The 20,337-nt window shown below is 38.6% G+C and overlaps 1 protein-coding gene across 5 annotated transcripts in view; it reads left to right on the top strand.

Moving 5' to 3' along the window:
* Positions 1 to 20,337, top strand: part of LOC122573623 — a 141,451-nt gene that overhangs the window by 71,833 nt on the left and 49,281 nt on the right. The window lies entirely within an intron of this gene.

Below are 20,337 nucleotides of genomic sequence, written 5' to 3'. Positions count from 1 at the left end.
TAATATAATTTCACCTAACTGCCATGCACAGTTCAACATACTCTTGTGTTGCGTTGACGTATGAAAATCGCCGGCAGCAGCTTCGAGAGCCAATTGCTGTTTCGGTTCCTTTAATTCCACTTATCGGGACGATTCGGTCGGAAGTTGATGCAAGTGTCGCAGCTGGCGCGAGCGAATCTTCTCGACCCACTTCCGCAGAACTTTTCGATGAATGTTCGCCGTGGAGGTAAGTCGACCGTGTCGAAAGCTTTTCCAAGGATGCAGTCAGACCGTTGGTGCCACACCCGACAACGGATGCACCGACGGATGCATTCCTATGGGATACGTTCATTGTGTCACCATGATCGTGTCGGCGCTTTCATCTGTAACCGTAGCCGTTGATCAGATTACTTACATTGGCTGCAAAAAGTATCGGCACGCTATTATTTTCCACTGAAACGTTTTTTCTTCTTTCTTTTATCATATTCTACACATTTCGTTCTCATAGTGTCAGATTTTTGTAACGATGCGAGAGTAATTGCCAAATGATGCGTAATTTTATAGTACTGAATTGTAATCGACAAGAGAAATAAATGTGTAATATACATATATATATATATGTAATTATTATACGTTCTGTAATATATGTAATATTCCAGACGCTATAGAATAGTGTTTAGTGCAGACAGAATGTTCAATATAAATTTTGAAATACGAAATGCAAAAGAATATCGAAGCTAGACGAATGGCGCCAATGCCGGTATCGAATAAATCAACCTTCGAATTTTATCACGAACAATAATTAAATATTCGAAGATCGCTCATAAGGATGGTTGAATGGTTTATAATAACAGGATGTTGGCACAATCTGTTGTTCGATTGTTAGCCTATATAGACCGGTACGTGACGTTGACATATTCGAATTATACGCCTTGTATGCTTAACAGAACCGTATCAAGCCGAAGATGAAACGCATTCCTTTGAACGTAACCGCTCATTACATCGATCCCATTATAATTATTGCTTGAGATTAACCGTCACTAATATATTTCCCGAACGAAAGTAACACTCACGTTCAATCTCGATTCATCCTCTTTCTGAATGATTTTCCTCGATTTTTTTTTTTTTTTTTAGTAATTCGACCAGCATATGAAACGAACATTTTTGCAAATGCGATACACGAAGGCTTGATATATTTATGTCTATCTTTTAATTACCTTTTATCGTATGATACGCATTATTTATCTTGAATTTTCATTTCCTGCGTTATCATCATAATTATAGATGATCGTTTGTTTGTCGTGACTTTTCCACCCACTTTTGCGTCTGTGCTACTCTTTCTCTAATTTTTATTTCAAAGTCCGAGGATAAAGGAAGAAACGTGCATGGACGAAAATCACCAGTTGCAATCACTTAAGCGACCAAGTCTCTTTACGCTGCATGCATTCGTACCGTTACATCTTCATCGTTGCGCAACTATCGCAATTTGAAAATTGCCCGTGAAACTTGCCTCTCGTACAGGAATTCAGTCGCACCCCGAGACAGCTAGAACTTTCCCCATCCTGACCGTTTATCTCTCACTATCAGGTTGTTCGACAACAAAGATTCATTCCTCGTTCAACTTTCCGCTCAGCAACATGTGCAATTTTCTATCGATTCCCCGGCTATATCGGGAAAAACTTCGACACCAACAATTTTCCTAATCGCGAAATAATGGTCGGCGACGTGGTTAGACCTCTCTTTGTCGAGCGAGCGAGAACAAGAGTTTCGCGAGAAGCCAGGTGGTTAAGTCCAGCCATCCAACACTGGCTATTTATCGATTTGACCCGAACGAAGCCAAAGCTTTCATGCTTTGTCGCACGTTGAAACTCCTCGCCGTGAAATCACCTGTAAAATAGATGCTTAATCTGCTATGATCGGGAAAGAAGGATTGCAATTTGCCGGATGAAGATGGCTGAGCTTGCACGTTGATTCCTGTGCCAGTCGATGATCCCCCTTTCTCTCTTTCTCTCTCTCTCTCTATCTCTCTCTCTTTCACCCTCTCGATCGATACCGAGTCGTCTCTGCTGGCTGAAGTGAGAAAATTTTTTCCCTTTTCTCGGTTAGTCGGATCTTTTCGTGGTTTCCTCTGATATCGTTACGGATATCTGATTCGATTCTTGCCGAAGTTTTTAGCCGATAGGTTCGATTCTAATGCTAAAAGGGCGTAATTTACTTCTTGGGGGATTTGTAAAGGGAAATATGGTATCTGTGAGTCGCGATATCGAAGATATATGCGGGATGCTTAAAGAGATATTTATAAACTGCGACTGTAAACGTTAAAGCATTAGTTACGATTAAAGATTAAGACGTTAGACACGTTAACGATATTAGCGCTATTACATATATGTAATTCATATATTTCAGCAAAATTCGTGTATCGTTTAATATAAATCACAGGATTAAAATATCTACGTACTTACGAAATACGTTTTTTAATGAAATGACGTGGGATTTGGAACAATGTATGATTTCGATAAGAGGGAAACCAATGGGAATGTTGGTGCAGATTTTCATTACGCTTAAGTGGAAGGGACAATAGATTGGAATATACAATTTTAATATTTCGCTGATCAAATAATTTCGAAATATGAAGTGCCTACGTTGTTTCTCTGTAGATATTAATTTCTCGAAGTAGAAATTGATCGAACGCGTAATCGATGGAATATATTAACGATATGAATTCGTAGCTTATTTGTTTGCTACAGCAAGAATATGAGTTTATTAATTTCGTCCTCGATCGAGTGGATTGAAATAAGGATGATCGATTTTTAATCTTTTTAACAAGGACATTATAATACTTGAAATTCACAATCGCAATGCTTAATATATATGATTTAAATGAAAAAAGAGATACAGATAAAATGACGGATTGAAATCTAAAGTGTTTACATCGAACGTAAATTCTCTTGTTTCGCATTAATTTCGAACTTGATGAAACTATTGATAATAAACTCGTTTACAACGATGATAAAATACTGGCCATATATCGATATAATATTGTAACGAATAAAATAATATGATACATACTATTCATTAGTGAATAACGACAAGTGCGATTAAGAATGAAAAATAGAGCTTTACTCCCTTTAGACCGACGGTTACGATTTTAAATTAATCTTTTGGCTTATTTCGTAGGAACGTCGTTCCAAATTTTCGACATTTAACGAAAGAAAGAAGAAAGAAAAATAGAGAAAAACGGGGAACCATAATTTTTCGTCAAGCTGAGAAGCTGAGTAATTCGTTGGGACACGAATGTAATAAGGCAATAAATACTTAATACATTTTTCTACGGAATATTTTGTACAGCTTGTCATCGATCCTACACAGCGTTCGGATCAAAACGAATTGCTAAGAACCTTGACATTTCTACGAGCAAAAGCAAAGGGATTTAAGTAAAATTAAGCAGGGATCTGACGTCCCTTCGTTAACGTAAACGTGTCTCGTTCACTACGTAGCGTAGGCTGAAACCTTAGTCGGCTCATTTCCCAGTAAGGAAAGTTTCGAGTGATTTTATATTTGATTCTCGTCGAATGACGCTTCAACATTTAAATGACAGATACAACGGTTTATTCGAGGCAACTGTAAGAATTAGAATTTGCCGTGAACAAATTCCTCTGTATTATAATATTTATTATCATTACAATATTTATTATCATTACAATATCTCATTATTCAACCTTTTATACGCTATAACATTGGGAAAAAGTGTTAGACTTTCAATGACAGGCAGTTTAATATCGTGCCACCTTACTATACTAGTCCGAACAAAGTTCCAGACATCACGGAGCTTTCAGCTTCCACGATTTGAAAGTCGCCTGAAGCGATGTTCACCGTCTCCGAGGTGAAACGTGGAACTGACTGACACGCCACGTTTCTGGACCCGTCCTCGGCAACATCTGACTCTGATTATTAGAATTCCGATTATTTTTTTACGAACTAAACGAAGAAGGAAAAAGAGAAACAGAGAGATTAATCTTTATTTAAGGAATACATTTTCTATAAACGCGTAAATATTTGCAAATTATTCGTATCATTGCTCGACGATGTAACGATCTGATATACCTATGTGTGTTAATGCAAACGTAAATTAATCTCGATGGATGGTAAAATATACGGAATGGTTCCAAGGTTTCCTAGGAGTTGGTGGTTTCACGTAGTTCAGTGGTTCCGAGGTTTTCACTGAGTTGTTAAGTAATCTAGTAGCCCCTGAAGATCCGTAGAATATCGAGCATATTTGCATAGTTTTGTGGATTCTCGATACCTACGTAAATGTTTATTAAAACATATGGATATGTGGATGCCAGTAGCTATCACGCGAGAATGGGGGATTTTTAGATCCTCCTCAGAGATTCCTTACACGTTGCTATTTTCATACGTAGATCTTATTTCTTTGGCTTTTGTAACCTCTAGATTCTGCGTTGAAGAGATTTCTACGATGTTTTAAGACCAGAACTATCGGACGTTATCCGATAATATCGTACAAGCTTTCGAAATACAGAGGATTAAATCTTTTTTAAACGATTTCCTGGACATTTTATCTTCTTGATAGATGTTTCGTGATTTTCAGTACATTCCCAGGGTTCTTACATGTAATTCTAGCAATTTCTTCGTACGTATATGAATATTTGAACGGTTTCCATGCTATTTATGTTTCCGTATTATTCGAAACTCCTTATGTTTCGATAGCCTTCGTTACTTCTCAATTTTATTGATATTACTAGAATCTTGGTAACTGCTAAACACGTCTAAATTGTCTTCCTTAAGCTATACGGTCATAGGATTATCAATATTGAATCTCTAGATTCTGGTTTTGCCATTATCGGATTCCTTATGTTCGTGGTTATCTTTATTGCGTCTAGTAGTACTATAATCATACGTATAGAGGTGTACATGTACCATATTATGGGTATTCGCGTGCACACATATACCGCTCCAGGTGTATACCGGATAGCATGAGTCAAGCACCTACCCAGAATTTTTATATCAAATTGCACAAATTGTGGCTTCTTCTTACTTCAAATTTTCTAAACAACCGTCCAACCTTATTTAATGATACATATTGAAACCTATATTTACTGTATAGAAATCCATATAGAGGGTAACGCGTTACAGCGAAATAAATTTATTTCGAGTACGTTGCTTCGACCGAATGGGATTGTTCAGGCAATTGATCAGGCACTGATTAGCAAGTTTCGTACGATGGATTTTTTTCTATGCGGATCATCGACTTTGTTAATTGCAAATAATATTATCTTATTCTTTGACGATTCTTTCACTGCAGACATCTTCTTTTATAATATTTCGTCCAGCGTTCACCACACCCCAACCGGGTTAAACTCCGTATAGGCGCAACGAAACATAGAGGCAAGCCATATGTTGGGTTGGCAACTAAATGATTGCAGATATTGTTAATACCATCTAATGACAAAATCCGCAATCGCTTAGTTGCCAATCCAATAGTAAATGCATTTTAATGAAACTACCTGTGCGATGCGACGGAAGCCACGTTTCCTCTACCGTGTGCGGATATCAAAGAAATCGTCGATCGAGATCGTCTGAAATTTTCCTTTGATATATTTCTAAATGATGGTATTCCGGGGCGAGACACAAAGGCTTTTCTTGGAACGCGTAGAAACCCGACCAAACGTACATGATTTCGACGGAAATACGTTTTGATCTTTCTAGATAATCCTATCTTTTGCGTCTTCGATACGTTTCCAGTGAAAGTATGACTTTTTAAAAAATAATTTCATTGTTTCTTGTATTTTTATATAGATATTTAAAAAGTTATAACCTATGGAGGCGAATGGTGATCTTCGATTCGTCTTACTACGATTTTTATATTATATTTCCTTATTAGAAAGGAATGGAAAGGTATAAATCAGAGGAGGTAACTTTCTCGTCAAAGACAGAATATCGGAGAGTGTTCTGAAATAAAATGTACGTCTCTATTTTCAATACCGTATTTATATCGCTGCGTATCACTGTTTCTATCGCGGTTGCTTTCCAACACAAATTGAACTCTATTTTCAGTGTTACGTTCGCAGCGTCTGTTTTACCCATCCAAAAGCTGATTATTCCAACTGCTAAATATTCATGTTACGTTATTTAATTACTGGATAATTGATGATGGCCCCGTTATTCAAATTTCACGCTATCTGGTTGCGAATAAAATAGATTACTGCGGACGAGACGTCATTTCGAATAATCCTTGTTTAATGTATCAAGTATTAATTATGTGGAAATAGTATCATATCTTGTGTTATGCTTAAATAATAGTACATTTGCGTTGTTCGCCTTTTCTCTTTCAATTGAAACATTTCTTAAATATTTCTTAAATAATACTCGGTGTTGTTTGTAACCTGGAATTGTTCATATTTATTGCTTGTGAGATATTGCTCCGTGTTTTATCGATCCTTGTACTATCCTTGAATTTTATATAAATAGCATGAAAAATAGCAATTTACGGTATCTTTTCTCTCCAGCACAAACTATTTCCAATATATCACTGTATGTTTCACTAATTCTCCGCATTTCCGATATTATTAAATTGTTGCATATGAAATGGCCAATTTCGCAAACGCGCAAGTGTGCCATTCTCGTGACCATGTTTTGTTGGTCGAGTGAAAACGCGAGACAGGCTGTTCAACATTATGATTAGTCGAGCATGCAAAATTTGTCCCTAGAACTGGGTGGGCGTAAAATATGGCTGGTAATTGCCACCGATACATCGGTCGGTAGCTACGTTTGTAAACCGATGCCGATGCCGAGGAATAGACGATCGATAACGAAGATACCGACGACGACACGCAGAAGGAGCGCCAGGTCGAAACAAAAAGGGAGGATAAACGTGGCAGCCATCTCGTGCTATACGTAAACGCGAATCGTTTGAATAATGCATCGGGTTCGCGTAATAAACTGGTCGACATGCACGGTGTCGCGTGTTCCGCCTATTCAACGGGTGGGGCCATACTCATAAGACAAACGGAATACGTTCGATTCGTTGCGAGAAAGTAAATTCAATTTCCTGGATAAATTATCTTTCGCTCGTTCTCGGCTAACAATCGTAAAACATTTCCGTATGAATAATCCAACTGTGTCCGTAATAATTGATACACGAGTCGAGTTAACGCGTTTGTTTTCTCGTAATCGAATGAAAAAATTCCTTCATCCCAAGATGTATCTCGTTTAACAGGATCAACCGCTACAGTAAATAACATCGACCAAGTTAATCTTCCTTAAAATTTGAAAGACTTTAAAGCCTGGCAGAGCTATCAACGTAAATAACTGGTTTGATCGTGTAGTTTGCATTTGCGTTCCGTATAGTTATGCCTAATATCAAAGGATTTGGAATTGCGTATGACGTTTACGCGTATAAACCGCTTCTTAAATGCCTGATGAAATCGAGGACTAAGTGGGATTTGGTATAATGGATCTCATTATGAAGCTTCGTCCTAATTTCTTGCCACATGTACGGAGACCATCCTCCAGTCGGGAGTATTAAAATCATATTTTAATTAAGGAATGGTGCCATTAAATCTACGAGAAATTAAATTTTTATTTTATTTTATTGCCAACGACCGTGCTCCAATCGTTCCTATTTACGTATATCTGACAAAATAACATCATTTGTACGAGAATAGAAATCATCAGCGAATACGACATAACTTTCTTGTATACGGAGAAAATTTATTTTATTATATTCGAACGTATAGTTATCGCCCGTTTCAGTATATTACGTAAGATTTATATTGCAATTTACTAATGGCACGAGATTAATTTCATTTCACAGACATTTCAATATTTTCATTCCGAAAGCTTTATTTCTTAATGTAATTATTTGATACGCTGTTCGATGTATAACGTATTTTCCTATTGTTCATTAGTTAATTAGAGTATTATAGCAGATGTTATTGTTCTTGAGGGAATTATGAATATCTGCTATACAATCACGGATACCCTTCCCTTAAATTACATCGATCGTTGATCGATCGAAATACACCCTCGTGAACATATGCTCCGGGAAAATACCGAACAGATATAATATTAATTTCTGAAACAAAATATTTGTATATTTTTTTATCGCTTAATAAGAAAGAAAGCTCGAATAAATTCAATAATTCTTTCGTTATAATCAAATATTTTATTACGCATTATAGTATCAATTAGAATCATCGATCTATAATATATTTGCTAAATGACTGCGTACAATGACGTACGAACTAAGTAGTATTTCAATATTTATCGCAGAAAACTTTTACGGATACGCTACACACGGTACATCGACATCATTTTAAGTCCATCGACCGCCTTCCATTTTAATTACCATACGCGTTAACGCGTACGTTTCCATCCTCGTCACAGGGAATTCATTTTAATTAGACACGTCGAACCGACGCAAACTATCAGCGTACTTTCGTTCGAGAATCGAAATATTCCAGGTTTATTCCACTTTGCAGCTATCTAGTCCATTTACGTCGCTCGATCAGCCAGTCGCTGAGGAATTAACAATGTTTCGCCGAGAATCAGGAACAATGGCGGCGTTCTCGTTACCCGTATGAAAGAAAATCGCGATTTACACCGGATGTTTTCGCAGTCAGCGATGGATGTTCGGTATTTTAAATCCGCGACGATTTCACGGTTCGATTTTACGCGGGAAAGGGAGGCGGGAGGAAAATTCTCGGTTCGTTTCGAGACAACGGAACGTTAATGAAGAGCTCAGAGACGGAAATACCGTGGCAGGTGAAGTCAAATAAAGAGTCTCGCATAAAATGAATGCTTTGTACGTTTTACGCGCGCGCCCCCTCCTTTGTTTCATCCCGACATTGTTCCACTTCGAGCGGACTTGTTACGCGTACCTCCAACAGCTAACTTCGGCTATTTATAAAATATTCAGATTACTTTTCTTTATTCTTGTTTTTTCCCCCCCTCTGCTGTATCGTATTTGAGTCCGTTGCAGCTAAATTATTGATTCGCTACGCTTGGCGTATAGAAAAGTTACTCAGAATTTTTTCATGAAAGACATTGCAAAAGGTTGACTGGAAATAAATGTCTGTTACGTTAAGGGGATGTTACGGTTTGTTCGAAACGCTTGTCTTTATTTTGTCGTCGCGAGGGTAGGAGATTGACCGATCGTGTTAACGATAGAAATCGGGAACCAGTGGCACCTTTCGTTAATTTAATAATTGGTTGCTTCGTATTAAATAATCTTTTACATGCGGTATTCGTTAATAACATAAAAATGATCGATAGTAGAACGACAAAGGAGGAAAAAGAAAGTGGAATGAATGGAAAAGGGAAATACACTACTTCGACAGGTTTCGTGTCCACCTCTAGCGTGGAAACTGGTAATAAAGAATTGCTATCTAGCGAGGATCGCTAACTGTAGGTGTACCTGGAAGGTTTTGATATGTCTATTGTCAGTAAACCGGAGGAAACGAGGCATGTACGTATAAGCAGATATCGTCAGTGGAAACACGGAAGTTGTACAACAATAGAGCAACCTTTAGAGCTTTGACACCTCGTTCAACCGTAAACCTAATCTGGTGATCCATAAAGCGAGAAAATCCGAAATAAACCGCATACTATATCCTTGTAACACGGATAATACAGACTGATTGGAAATTCTACAGAATTTCTAACATTCCTCTGAATTAAATTTTCGATAATTTAAAATTGTTTGAGATTTCAAGCGTTTCTACTTCTTCGTAAACGCTGATTCGTTTCTGTCTTACACGGAATCAGCCGATATACGCAATTGAAATTATTTACCTAGTGTTGTTTCGCATTATGCTCCAGCAATACGTTTCCATGGAACATAACGTCAACACGTATATCTCGTGCAGAATAGAATATTAGTAAGCGTTCCTGTCTAATAAGAGAGACTAAAGCTCCCTAAGCTCTGAAGCTTAACTTGGACAGCGACACAGATCCTTTGTGCAGTCAAGCGATCCATGTCTCTTAGTTAGCCCTGTAAAATCAGCTCACTGTAATTCCCGTAAAATTAATCGTCTATTAAATTAGGAACAAAGAGGATTAAAGAAAGTCACTGTTCTTTGATCGTATTAGACATTTGAATATTTCGAATATTCTATTTCTCCTAAAATAGGAATCTACTAACGAGCGTAATATACGTATAATACTTGTTCAAAAGAAAACGAAGCGAGATTCAACGACAATGAAACGCGATAAGAGCAACAAGTATCTATCCCTGCATTTTAGACAAAAGTCAACCAAATCTTCAGAAACGCGTCGTTAAAAATCTATAAAATTTCAACGAAAAATTATCAGGCGACACTGTGGTAATTCTAGTTTAGAGACGTCTTTCTATTTCTTTGACGAATTATGTTCATCAACGACGATGTCAATAGACGCAGACCGAGGAAAGATATTCTTCGTTACAGGATCAAACGTTCTATAACATTACTTACTCCGACCACAAAGAATTCGCTACCAGACTCAACGTTAAACATCGTTCGCTTCGATCTTTTCTTATCCCTCGTCGTCACTCCTCTTTCCGTTTATCCACCAGTAAACTATTAAATACACAGTATTCCTTCCACCCTAAAATTCGTCCCCTTTAATTGTCGAGAAACACGATCCCCCGACGATTGCTTCGAGAGCAGCTTTTAACATTTTCCCTCAAAGGGTGAATTAAAGTATCCTCTTCGCTCGGAGCGTATCGCGTCGAGGCAAAATTGTCCTCGAACACGATACGTCGCGTCGCCCCGTCGCGATCGTGTCTCTGGCCAAAATTCATCGATGTTATATGGTTTGATCTAATCGCGCGAATCGTTTCGATGTGACGTTGCCAGGATACGACAATAATTCGTGCACGTGCTGCTTTAATTGCACACGGCGCACATTATGCACAGCAATATTATTATGGGCAACAGCAGACGGGTTTTAATTAGTTAGGAACGTTCGGGGGTTAGTCGAATTTTCAACGGATGTTCGTCTTTCTGATTTCTCGTTCGTACGAAACGATCTCGCTCGTTGCTCGTGTAGATCGCCGAGTTTGATGGAACGTTGTGGTTCTAGTCGGTTATTTTGGCCAACTGACTTGTTCCGCACGAAACCGTGTAGCTGTAGTCTCGTGGTTTTCGTTGAAATAACTACGAAGTGGAAGAGATTAGAATGGATTCGTGGACTTGTTATCGTACAATGGCTTGTGACATTATTCCTTGGAAATTCACATTAATTTCTTTAGGATCGAATTTCGAATTAAGGACGGGGACACATTTTTCTTTTTTTCTTTTTTTAATCGATTATTACTAATAAACACAGTTTCGTTGGTGTTTTTGTAGGGAAGAAACAATGCACCGAAATTAGAACGAGTTTCGAAGGAGACGAATACGTTCATCATCGAATTATTTGATAATTTGTTAAAGTAACGACGTCACGTATAAGAAATATCGAGCGTTAAATAAGCAAGAGCGATCATTTTCTAACTTCTTGTTCAAACTAACAAGATTGTGTTTGCTTAATGACACAACATCTTTCCAATTAGTATCGATCTGTCAAATAATTCTAAATTATCCACGAGCATGAATGAAATTACTCAAAGTCCTTGAATATATAATGCTTGAAATTAAATTACGAACTGTTCGAGTAATTTCATTGGAAGAACGGATACAGGGATAATTTATGCAAGAAATTAGCGTATCCCTGTAAGTATGCGACGTCAATACATTAAAGGTGTATAAATAATTCGTTCGGCGGAAGGCTTAAATTATTCATTACGCGCTACACGAAAGCGTCGAACGTTTAATTGTGCAGACAAAGAGGCTCGCACAGAAATCAACTTCCGCCATTCTTTTGGTAGAAGAATGTTGTTCTTATTGTCGACGCGGCATCTTTGAATTATTCCCTAATGATAACGCGATTACCATGATTTATTCACCGCCTAATGAAACGTGACGCAAGACGTTTTCTTTCGCGATGACGTACGCGGCATACTGCTATCGATCCTTTGGCAACGTTTCGCTTAGACGCGAAGACATTACAGTTGTTCGTTCGTCGTTCGCTAAGGAGGACAATTGTAAAACTTCTAACGAAGTCACGAAAGCTCGGGCAAAATTGGCGATGTTTATGGTTTCAGGTACGAAGAATTTCAACCGACGAAGAATTTCTCTGTTGATCGTGCGCGTTCTACGAGAGGAAATAATTTCCTTGTTTGGTAGACATTAAGCAAAGTTCTATTCTACGCGGCGATAGTTTCGAGAGATAGTTGCTTTCAAGACCTTCCTGAAGAATTATTCATAATGTACAAATTGACGTGTTTTACCATGAATGAAACTTTCAAAAAAAAGTGTCAGAAAACGCTACTCCGATCATGCGTATAATACAAGTTGATTCCACTCGCAGTCACCTCAATTATATCGCAGTAGCGTATGACGTATTTGTCAGGTTAAGTTGGGTCGTATCGTCTTTTGGATATTGATATATTCTCCCAAGTACAATAGATGGTATTTGTATGACTGTTTAGTTCGATGGTATGCGTTCTTTTACATACACGTTCGTTCTGTATTTTATGTTTAAGAAGCGTGTGTAGATTTTTGTGCCTGATTGTATTATACTGTATCGTAACTTCTCATCGATTAATCGTCACCTTGATATTATAAATTAATCGTTACGTTACGTACGAACTGAACAGATATTCTATGAAATGCAGCTACCTGAAAAATGTAACATCTTCGCTTTTATCCGTCGGATACGCATTACCTTTAGATATTCAGGTTTACATAGGCCACGCTTCGTAGTTTTCAACGAATGTCCTCTCGTGTTTCGTGCTTAAGCTGGATATTAACCTCTTGCCCGCGGCGTGTATCACAAATTTAAAGCGTTCCTCGGGGCTGCTAAGTTTCACGTTGATTTCTTGCACCGGTGTACTGGATCGCGAATGAAAATCTGTTTGCTCGGGGCGTGTATGTATATGTATATGTATATTCATAGCAAAGTGTGCACAGGGTGCTTTTAATCACCTAGCCTGTTCCTGGAAATGTATTAGGTCTGTTCGTAGAGAAAATCAGCGCTTGATCGTTTCTCGTTTAACGAGCGTAATCGCGAAGAAGGCACAAAGGATTGTCGATCGGAGGCCTCTTACTTCTCGTATTTGTTGTGAGATCGCTTAAGTGTCGAACGAACGAACAAAGTTAATTTACGATGTTCTCTGTGGATATCGGCTATGAACTCGAGCAGGAAAAAAGTACTAGAGAGATGGTACTGGATCGTGAATGGTGATTTAAATATGTAATCAAAAGGGATAGAATATCGTATTTTTTCTTTTAGCCAATTTAACCGAGGGAGGATTTGTATAAACGATAAGTAATAACAAGCTTTTTTGAGTATTTTTTTTTTCTTTTTCATTCCGACCAAGGAATAATTTCTTGTGTAAAGTAGAGGTAATAATTAAGGCGAATAACTAACGAGCGATACGATGTTCGTTAATTGAAAATTAATAATTGAGAAATGAAATCAGACGCTGTTATCGATTTATGCATCATTATTTCGTAAAAGGTTACAAGGTAAATTCTTTTTCCATCGTCATTAACGATTTTATTTGAACGAAATTATTTAGAAATCCAATACGTATCTATATTATTCGTTAAAAGCGTTGTTTCATTAAAAGATAAATAATTGTGATAACTTTTACGTCACCATCGTTTCGATATGTTATTCACATTATAGTTTCCCTATTTTTGCTTTGGTTTTACAACTACCATCGATCTCGGATTCCTATACTAATTTAAAACAGAGGCTTTATTTCATGTCGCGCCATCATTTACCGTGCAAATAAGTAGAAAAGAGTGCGAAAGATAGCGAAGGAAGAGGAGCTTGTTTGTGCGTTTCTGTTTGCCTCTCGAGACGATTTTTCTACAGAGGATGCGGGATAGGAATATCAGTATTGAATATTTCTTCCTTCCCTCTCGATATCCTTGGCAATCAGCGACAAGTACAAACAGTAATCTCTTTCATTTCTTTTTAACGACCGAAGAAAAATGCTCGAAGAAATCCTGCTTGTAATGTCAACGTGTACTAACAAGACTCTTTCAAACGCTAGTTTCATAATTTATTGGTTTTCCGTAACCAATAAAAAAAAACATATCTTTTCTCCACTTTAATGTGTTGAAGTATCAGTACGGCAAACTAATAAAATAATCTTTGACGCGTTATTTTTTGAAATACGAATTTCTAATTTGAGGCGCGACTGTATCACCGTGATAACATTCAAATAAAATTCACACGAGCTCAATTTATGAGTAACGTGCAACTAGAATCTTCAACTAGAAGAACAAATACGATATTGATATAAGAGACTCGAATCGCTATGTTGAAAACAAAATGTTTTCCAAACGGCGAAAGCATGTTGTCAAAGATACCGGAGAATTAGTTTCCCAGCAATTTCGTCAAATTTGCACGAATCATAGCCGATCGTCAAAGGAGAACGAGGGAAATGGCAATCGCGCGATTATTAGTTTGTTTACGGCTGAATAACGACAATCATCAAGCAGAGCATCAAAGGAAATTTCGTCACGATTTTGATTAAAGTATAATTATTGAGGTCGACACGAAGACGACGCCTCCGGTGTCTGCTTGGCGAAATCTTGTCGCAAGAGCTTCGTCTGCCTCGATATTTGTATCTCTGTGCATGTCACTTTCATGACTAACATTTCTACCCTTTGCGAATAGAATTAATGAATTCCGCTGGCGGATGTGATCGGTGATTAAATTCATAAGTAAAATGAGTTCGGAAGATGATATCAAATATTTGACTCGAGTCAATAAAATATAGTTCCATGATAGTACAAATAACACGACTTTTTACTGTCAATGGAAATCCCGTACGGGAATATTGGAATTTCTCGAACAATTAATAATCTAATAACTAATACGATTAATTAATAGAAATCAAATATAATGTTCAGACGAGGCGAAGCATTGATAGAGATAGTATCCTCTTCATTTTATTCCTATCATTTCTTAATTGTAACTTCATTTTGATGGATAGAAATTGGAAGAAGGAAAACGAATAAATTTACAAATATTCGCAACATTTTTCTTTTCGAAACGAACCTCTTCATTTGAAAAGAGCGTGCGATGAAAGTATGTCAGAATTATCGATCGATCGTGCGAGGAAAAACGTTCAAATGAAATTGGCAAAAAGGCTAGATATCGCAATTTCTTCGTTTCTCTCTTCGAAAGCTCTAGAGTGACGACGTATATCGAAGACAAAACGTCGGAGAAACATGGCACGCGGCGCCTTTCGAGCGAAACCGTTTCGCGATCGTTTCTCTTACGTTCCCTCGATAAAGTTTATCAAGAGGGGTATTACCCGACTGAATTTTATCGGCGTGCGTGCAATAAAACGAGACCGTAAAACGTGAATCTTGAAGGGGGAAGAGGGAGGAGGGCGACGTTTGTGCTACTTGTCCCGTACCCGCATGCGGCACTGTCTGACGTGCATTGAATTTAATGTCTACGGTACCTGTATCCGGAATGAGAGTGCTACTACCTCGTAAACGGCGTAATGCACTTAAGGCCGCACCGACATGACGCGATTCCGCTGGAAATTCGTTTGGACATCGTAGATGCGTGCAATCGATCGACAACGTCGCTACAATCGCGTTAACGCGTTGTCAGAGCGCGCCACGTTTTCACCTACAGAGTCGGCTATTCCACGCTTCGCAAAGATCGAATCGTTGCACGGGACCGCCAGTTTCTCTATGGCTATCGATCGACATCGTTTCGTTAGAAATCAGAGATGAAATTCGTCGGAACGGTTTCGCGGCGATGCCTCTGTTCGACGTTACTTAACATGGGGACGATCGGTAACGTGAAAGAACGTTCTGAAAAAATGGTTAAACCATAGTTCCGATGTGTGTAGGTAAAGATAAACAGGATGGAGAGTATTATTCAATTTAAACGGTTAAGTATAAGTTCGGATGAGTAAGATCATTTTCTATGAGAAGGGACCGGAAGGGAACTGAGAGTTATTTTATGGGTGAGAAAAGATTTCCGACCAACTGTCGTTAAGTGCCGCTAATTCGCAATGCGTATCACGTACGAGCGTGAAATGCAAGCGTGGAAGATAATTTTAGCCAAACGTATCGAGCCAGAAGTTTCTTACGATGGAAATGGAATGTTTTTGCCAAACGACCCTCTAATCCTTTGAGCTGTACGAACGTACGTTTACGTCATGCGGTACGAATATACATTTACGTCACTTTGGTTTATCTACTTTAATACGAACGTACATACAACAACCGGCCATAAGTATATGACGTTTAATACGAATTGGATACTCTTCACTGCTGCCAAACGGCGAACGAACTTCCATTTGCGCTTTCAGTTTACTAAATTTTGCTAAACTGGGGGAAGAGCGAGCGTTCGTTCGGTTCGGTTCGGTGTGAACTCGCCATCAGTAGCGGCGTTAAAGACGTCGAGTCAAGCGGAATCGGAGGAAAGGGCCTATAGTCGGTACGGCGTGGGCGTTGAGGTCGTCTTGGCAGCTTCCTTCGTTTCAGAGACGAGGCGATCGCGCGACGGAAGCGGTCCGCCACCGTCCAGAGGATGTTACAATTAATGCTGACCGGGGCTCGTTAGCACGTTTCCTTTTTCCTGAGTCATCCCGATGGAAGTCATCGCCGAGGAGCCGACGTTCGCCGCGGGGAACAACGTTTCAGGAGACGCAATCGTCTCAACGTGGTCTCAATGTACTCGCATCTCCGGAAATGAATTTATAGAGTGCCTGGTTTTGTCCTGGGTTGAGACGAATCTATGAGAAGATCGCGTGTTATATTTTCTTAATGTTTTTGGTGTAGGATCGATCCTTCGCAAGTTTGTGCCGTGAAAAAAGATCCTCATGCGATAAAAAAATAAAATAAAAAATATAATAAAATAAAAAGGAAACTTTCACGGTAAATTCACAAACACACCCGTGACAAAGGAAGAGAAACTCCGTATAGCTTTTTCTCCATCGCAATTCTTCTTCGTTCGCTTTAATCGTGTCAGACTTTGTCGCCATCCATCTCGATATTATTTAGCTCTGTCACCTCGGGAAGGATCTCACCTTCATCCCGACAATATCTTTTAGAGGCTCAAAGACCTGCCCGTTTCCCTTTCCTCCTTTTTTTCAATAGCTTCGACCCTCGTTGAACGTTCCTTCCGAATTGAAAAAAGCTCCCGACGCGGATGAGAAGCAAAAAAATACTATCTTTGATTCGCGTTGCAAGACAAAAGATTAACGAATAAAGAGGTGTTAGGCTGTTAAGGAAAAAATCTAGGGTCGGAAGGGCAGCTGACAAGAAGGGGAATCGGTTGGAACGCGAACAAACTGAGGACGTGCTGTTTGCTGAAGGAAAATAAACGAAGGCGGTTGGCCGTTTCACAGTTAATTAGATCCATGAAACTGGGTCGTGGCGTGGTGAAACAGCACGCGAGCGAAATTCCATGTTGTTCCTACTGTTTGTTTTCCCTTTTTATTTTGGCCGGGATAGGTACGCTGTCGCTGGGCCGCGTAATTTGCATTCGAGGAAGCGTTCTAACTCCGGCTCAAGCTCGAGTGCTCTCGTCGCATCCTGGATAACGCTCTGGTCTCATTGAACGCGTAATTATGCGGTCGTTTAGTCTCCCTGAAACGCTCGCAAGATGGTCTTTCGACCGTTTGATACACTTCGTCAGCTTTAATGACTTGGAATTTTTTGTTAGTCGGATAGTTACGACCTGGGAGAGAGTGAATGAAACGAACTTTCATCGTGCTGCTCGTTTTCCCGGATGCAACCTGCAGCTTTGCTTTTAATTCGATGCAGCAACTCCCGATCCGGTTGGTTTTCGTCGTTTTCTCTGTCTTTCCTTTTTATCTTTAGTACGCGTAAATAGCTTCTTGAAGAAAAAGTAGAAAGAATTTTAATAAATTGCGTATTTTAAACTAATCGATGGAAATAATTTCAAAATATGTATATGTTTTTTAATTATTCGTTAACGTTGCAATTTGTGTCGCGAATTAACAAAGTATATAAATACACACGCATGAGTATAAAATCATATGTACGATCGTATCATTTCGATAACAATAATTTATAGTTTTTACGCGCGTAATGTGCTCTGCTTCCTGACAATTTTACGAAGTGGCTTCTTGTATGGCGTTTACCGCCATTAAAGCGGTTTCAAACATTTATGGTCACGAACAGAGAGTTATAACACGTACTTGCGAATATTTTCCGCAAACAGTGAAACTCAGCCGTTTGAAATCATCGATGGATTTTCTCTATCATCCTGTAAACGATAAAGGATACATTCATTTCTACCGATAAATGTTGAATAAATTTTTAATTTTACGAAAAAATACCTGACACAATATATATGTCGGAGAAGCGCTGGAGTTAGCGTCGTGGGCGTCTAATGAATCTTCACGAGGATTAGCCATTGATGCGGTACGACACAGGTGAAGTTTATTGCTGCGATGAAGGTGTTACAATCTTGGTGGTTTATCACGGCGGTTGGGCGCTCGCGAAGTTAGTGACAATGGCCCCAGGTTCGATGACGAATCCGCGGTCAACGGGATCGTAGATGTATGCTCTCACAAAATCTAAGTCCGGATCGTGAAGACGGTACTCTGTTCGTTAGTAAAGTCGCAAACAGGAATGAATCTTCGTCGCGATGGTGCCACCGATGAAAACTATGACGGAGTGTGCCCAAGGGCATGAGGTCATCGGATTCTATGCCTCAGAGGGTAAGGGAAATTGACGTTGCTGTTAATTGGTCAATTTCCATGTCGATGGTTAGAAAAGAATGCTAGCCGCCCTTGAGGGAAAAGTTGCTAATGAGGAGCGTCGTTCGAGAGAAAGTAGGTTTCCCCTATCTTCCCGTAGTTGGGACAAAGACTGTTTTCTGTTTGAAGGACTTGTAATTAACTAAATCTTAAGATTTACAACGGGTCCTCGGGCTAGCTGAACATGCACTGCGGAAACGCATCGGCATCTGGCGACCATCTTACCCGGAGAACAGGGTCTTTGTTAAACAAACGTTCATCCCTCGACCGCGGCTACGTTGGCGACTAGTTGTCGCCTCGATCCCAAGCTCATTGTCACGGATCCCAAATAAGTACACTCGGGTTGAATGACAATTGTTTAATTACGGCTACGGTAGAATCTAAATTACAATATTACGGGATTTTCCCAAAATTCCAAAGGAAGGCTCCGGTGTTCCTTCATCTCCGACATATATATATATATATATATATATATATATATATATATATATATATATATATGACGATAATTAAAGTGGCAATTACAATTAAAATGATCAATTTAAATTTTGTTTGATCGAGTCTGGTAATAACACAAGGATCCTATAATTAATGTATGATTTCAAATAATGTAACATTTACCTTTAGCTTTAATAATTGTTTTCGTATAAACATGGTTAATATTGAAACTACTGGCTCGTGCCGAGTGATATGATGTAACAAACGCTGTTTTATTAATATACAACTAATTGAATATCTTCAAATATTAATTCCTACAATATTCATACAGCTATTATTAACCTCGATGCATCTTTTCAGTCATTTTCAAACCATCTATTGCTTTTTCCGATATTGGAAAATGTCGAAAATAATATGAAAAAGTAATTACCGGAATATATAATTTCTTTTTTCCACCTTATGTTATACACGTTCTTAAGCCATGAAGCGCCTTTTTTATTTAGCAGAAACGCGAGCCAGATCGAAGTATAAAAATTCGACGATCGCAACGAGGATAATTGCATACTAATAATCTTTCTCTGACATTTTCAATCATCTACTTCCTTTGATACGTTATATTATATTTCATTTACGTCTGCCACAACTAAGAAGATAAATATTTTCCAATTGCATTTAATTAAACGGCTTTAAAGCGCATAACAGAAGGTATTAAAGCGTTTCAGTTCAGTTATATTAATTAATAGTCTTACTGTTTCTTTAAACGCTTTTTAACCGTCGTTTTCGCCTTCGTAAATTACAAGGGAAATTACAGCGAAACAAAGGAACAAAAGTAGCAGTCTGCCTCGTGATAAAATGAGCGTTTCCATCTATATTGAAACTCGAGCATGTATCGGAATTATAGGAAATTACCTGGAGCAATTTCTTTTTAACGAAAAAGCATCGTGCCGGCGTTTCGACGATGATCACGCGAAAATCAATTATTAATATCCTTCTGTTTTCGAGATGGAGGATCCTGGAGTGCGCACGAAATTATATTTCATGCTGTTCGTAGTTGGGTTATTAATATCGACGGCGATGTCTGCGCAGTTGTAATCGTGTTTGCAAAT

The sequence above is a fragment of the Bombus pyrosoma genome, linkage group LG12 (genome assembly GCF_014825855.1).
Source record: "Bombus pyrosoma isolate SC7728 linkage group LG12, ASM1482585v1, whole genome shotgun sequence".
NCBI classification, from domain to species: Eukaryota; Metazoa; Arthropoda; class Insecta; order Hymenoptera; family Apidae; genus Bombus; species Bombus pyrosoma.
Note: the sequence above shows the minus strand (reverse complement) of the source record. Positions and strands in the feature narration are given on the sequence as shown.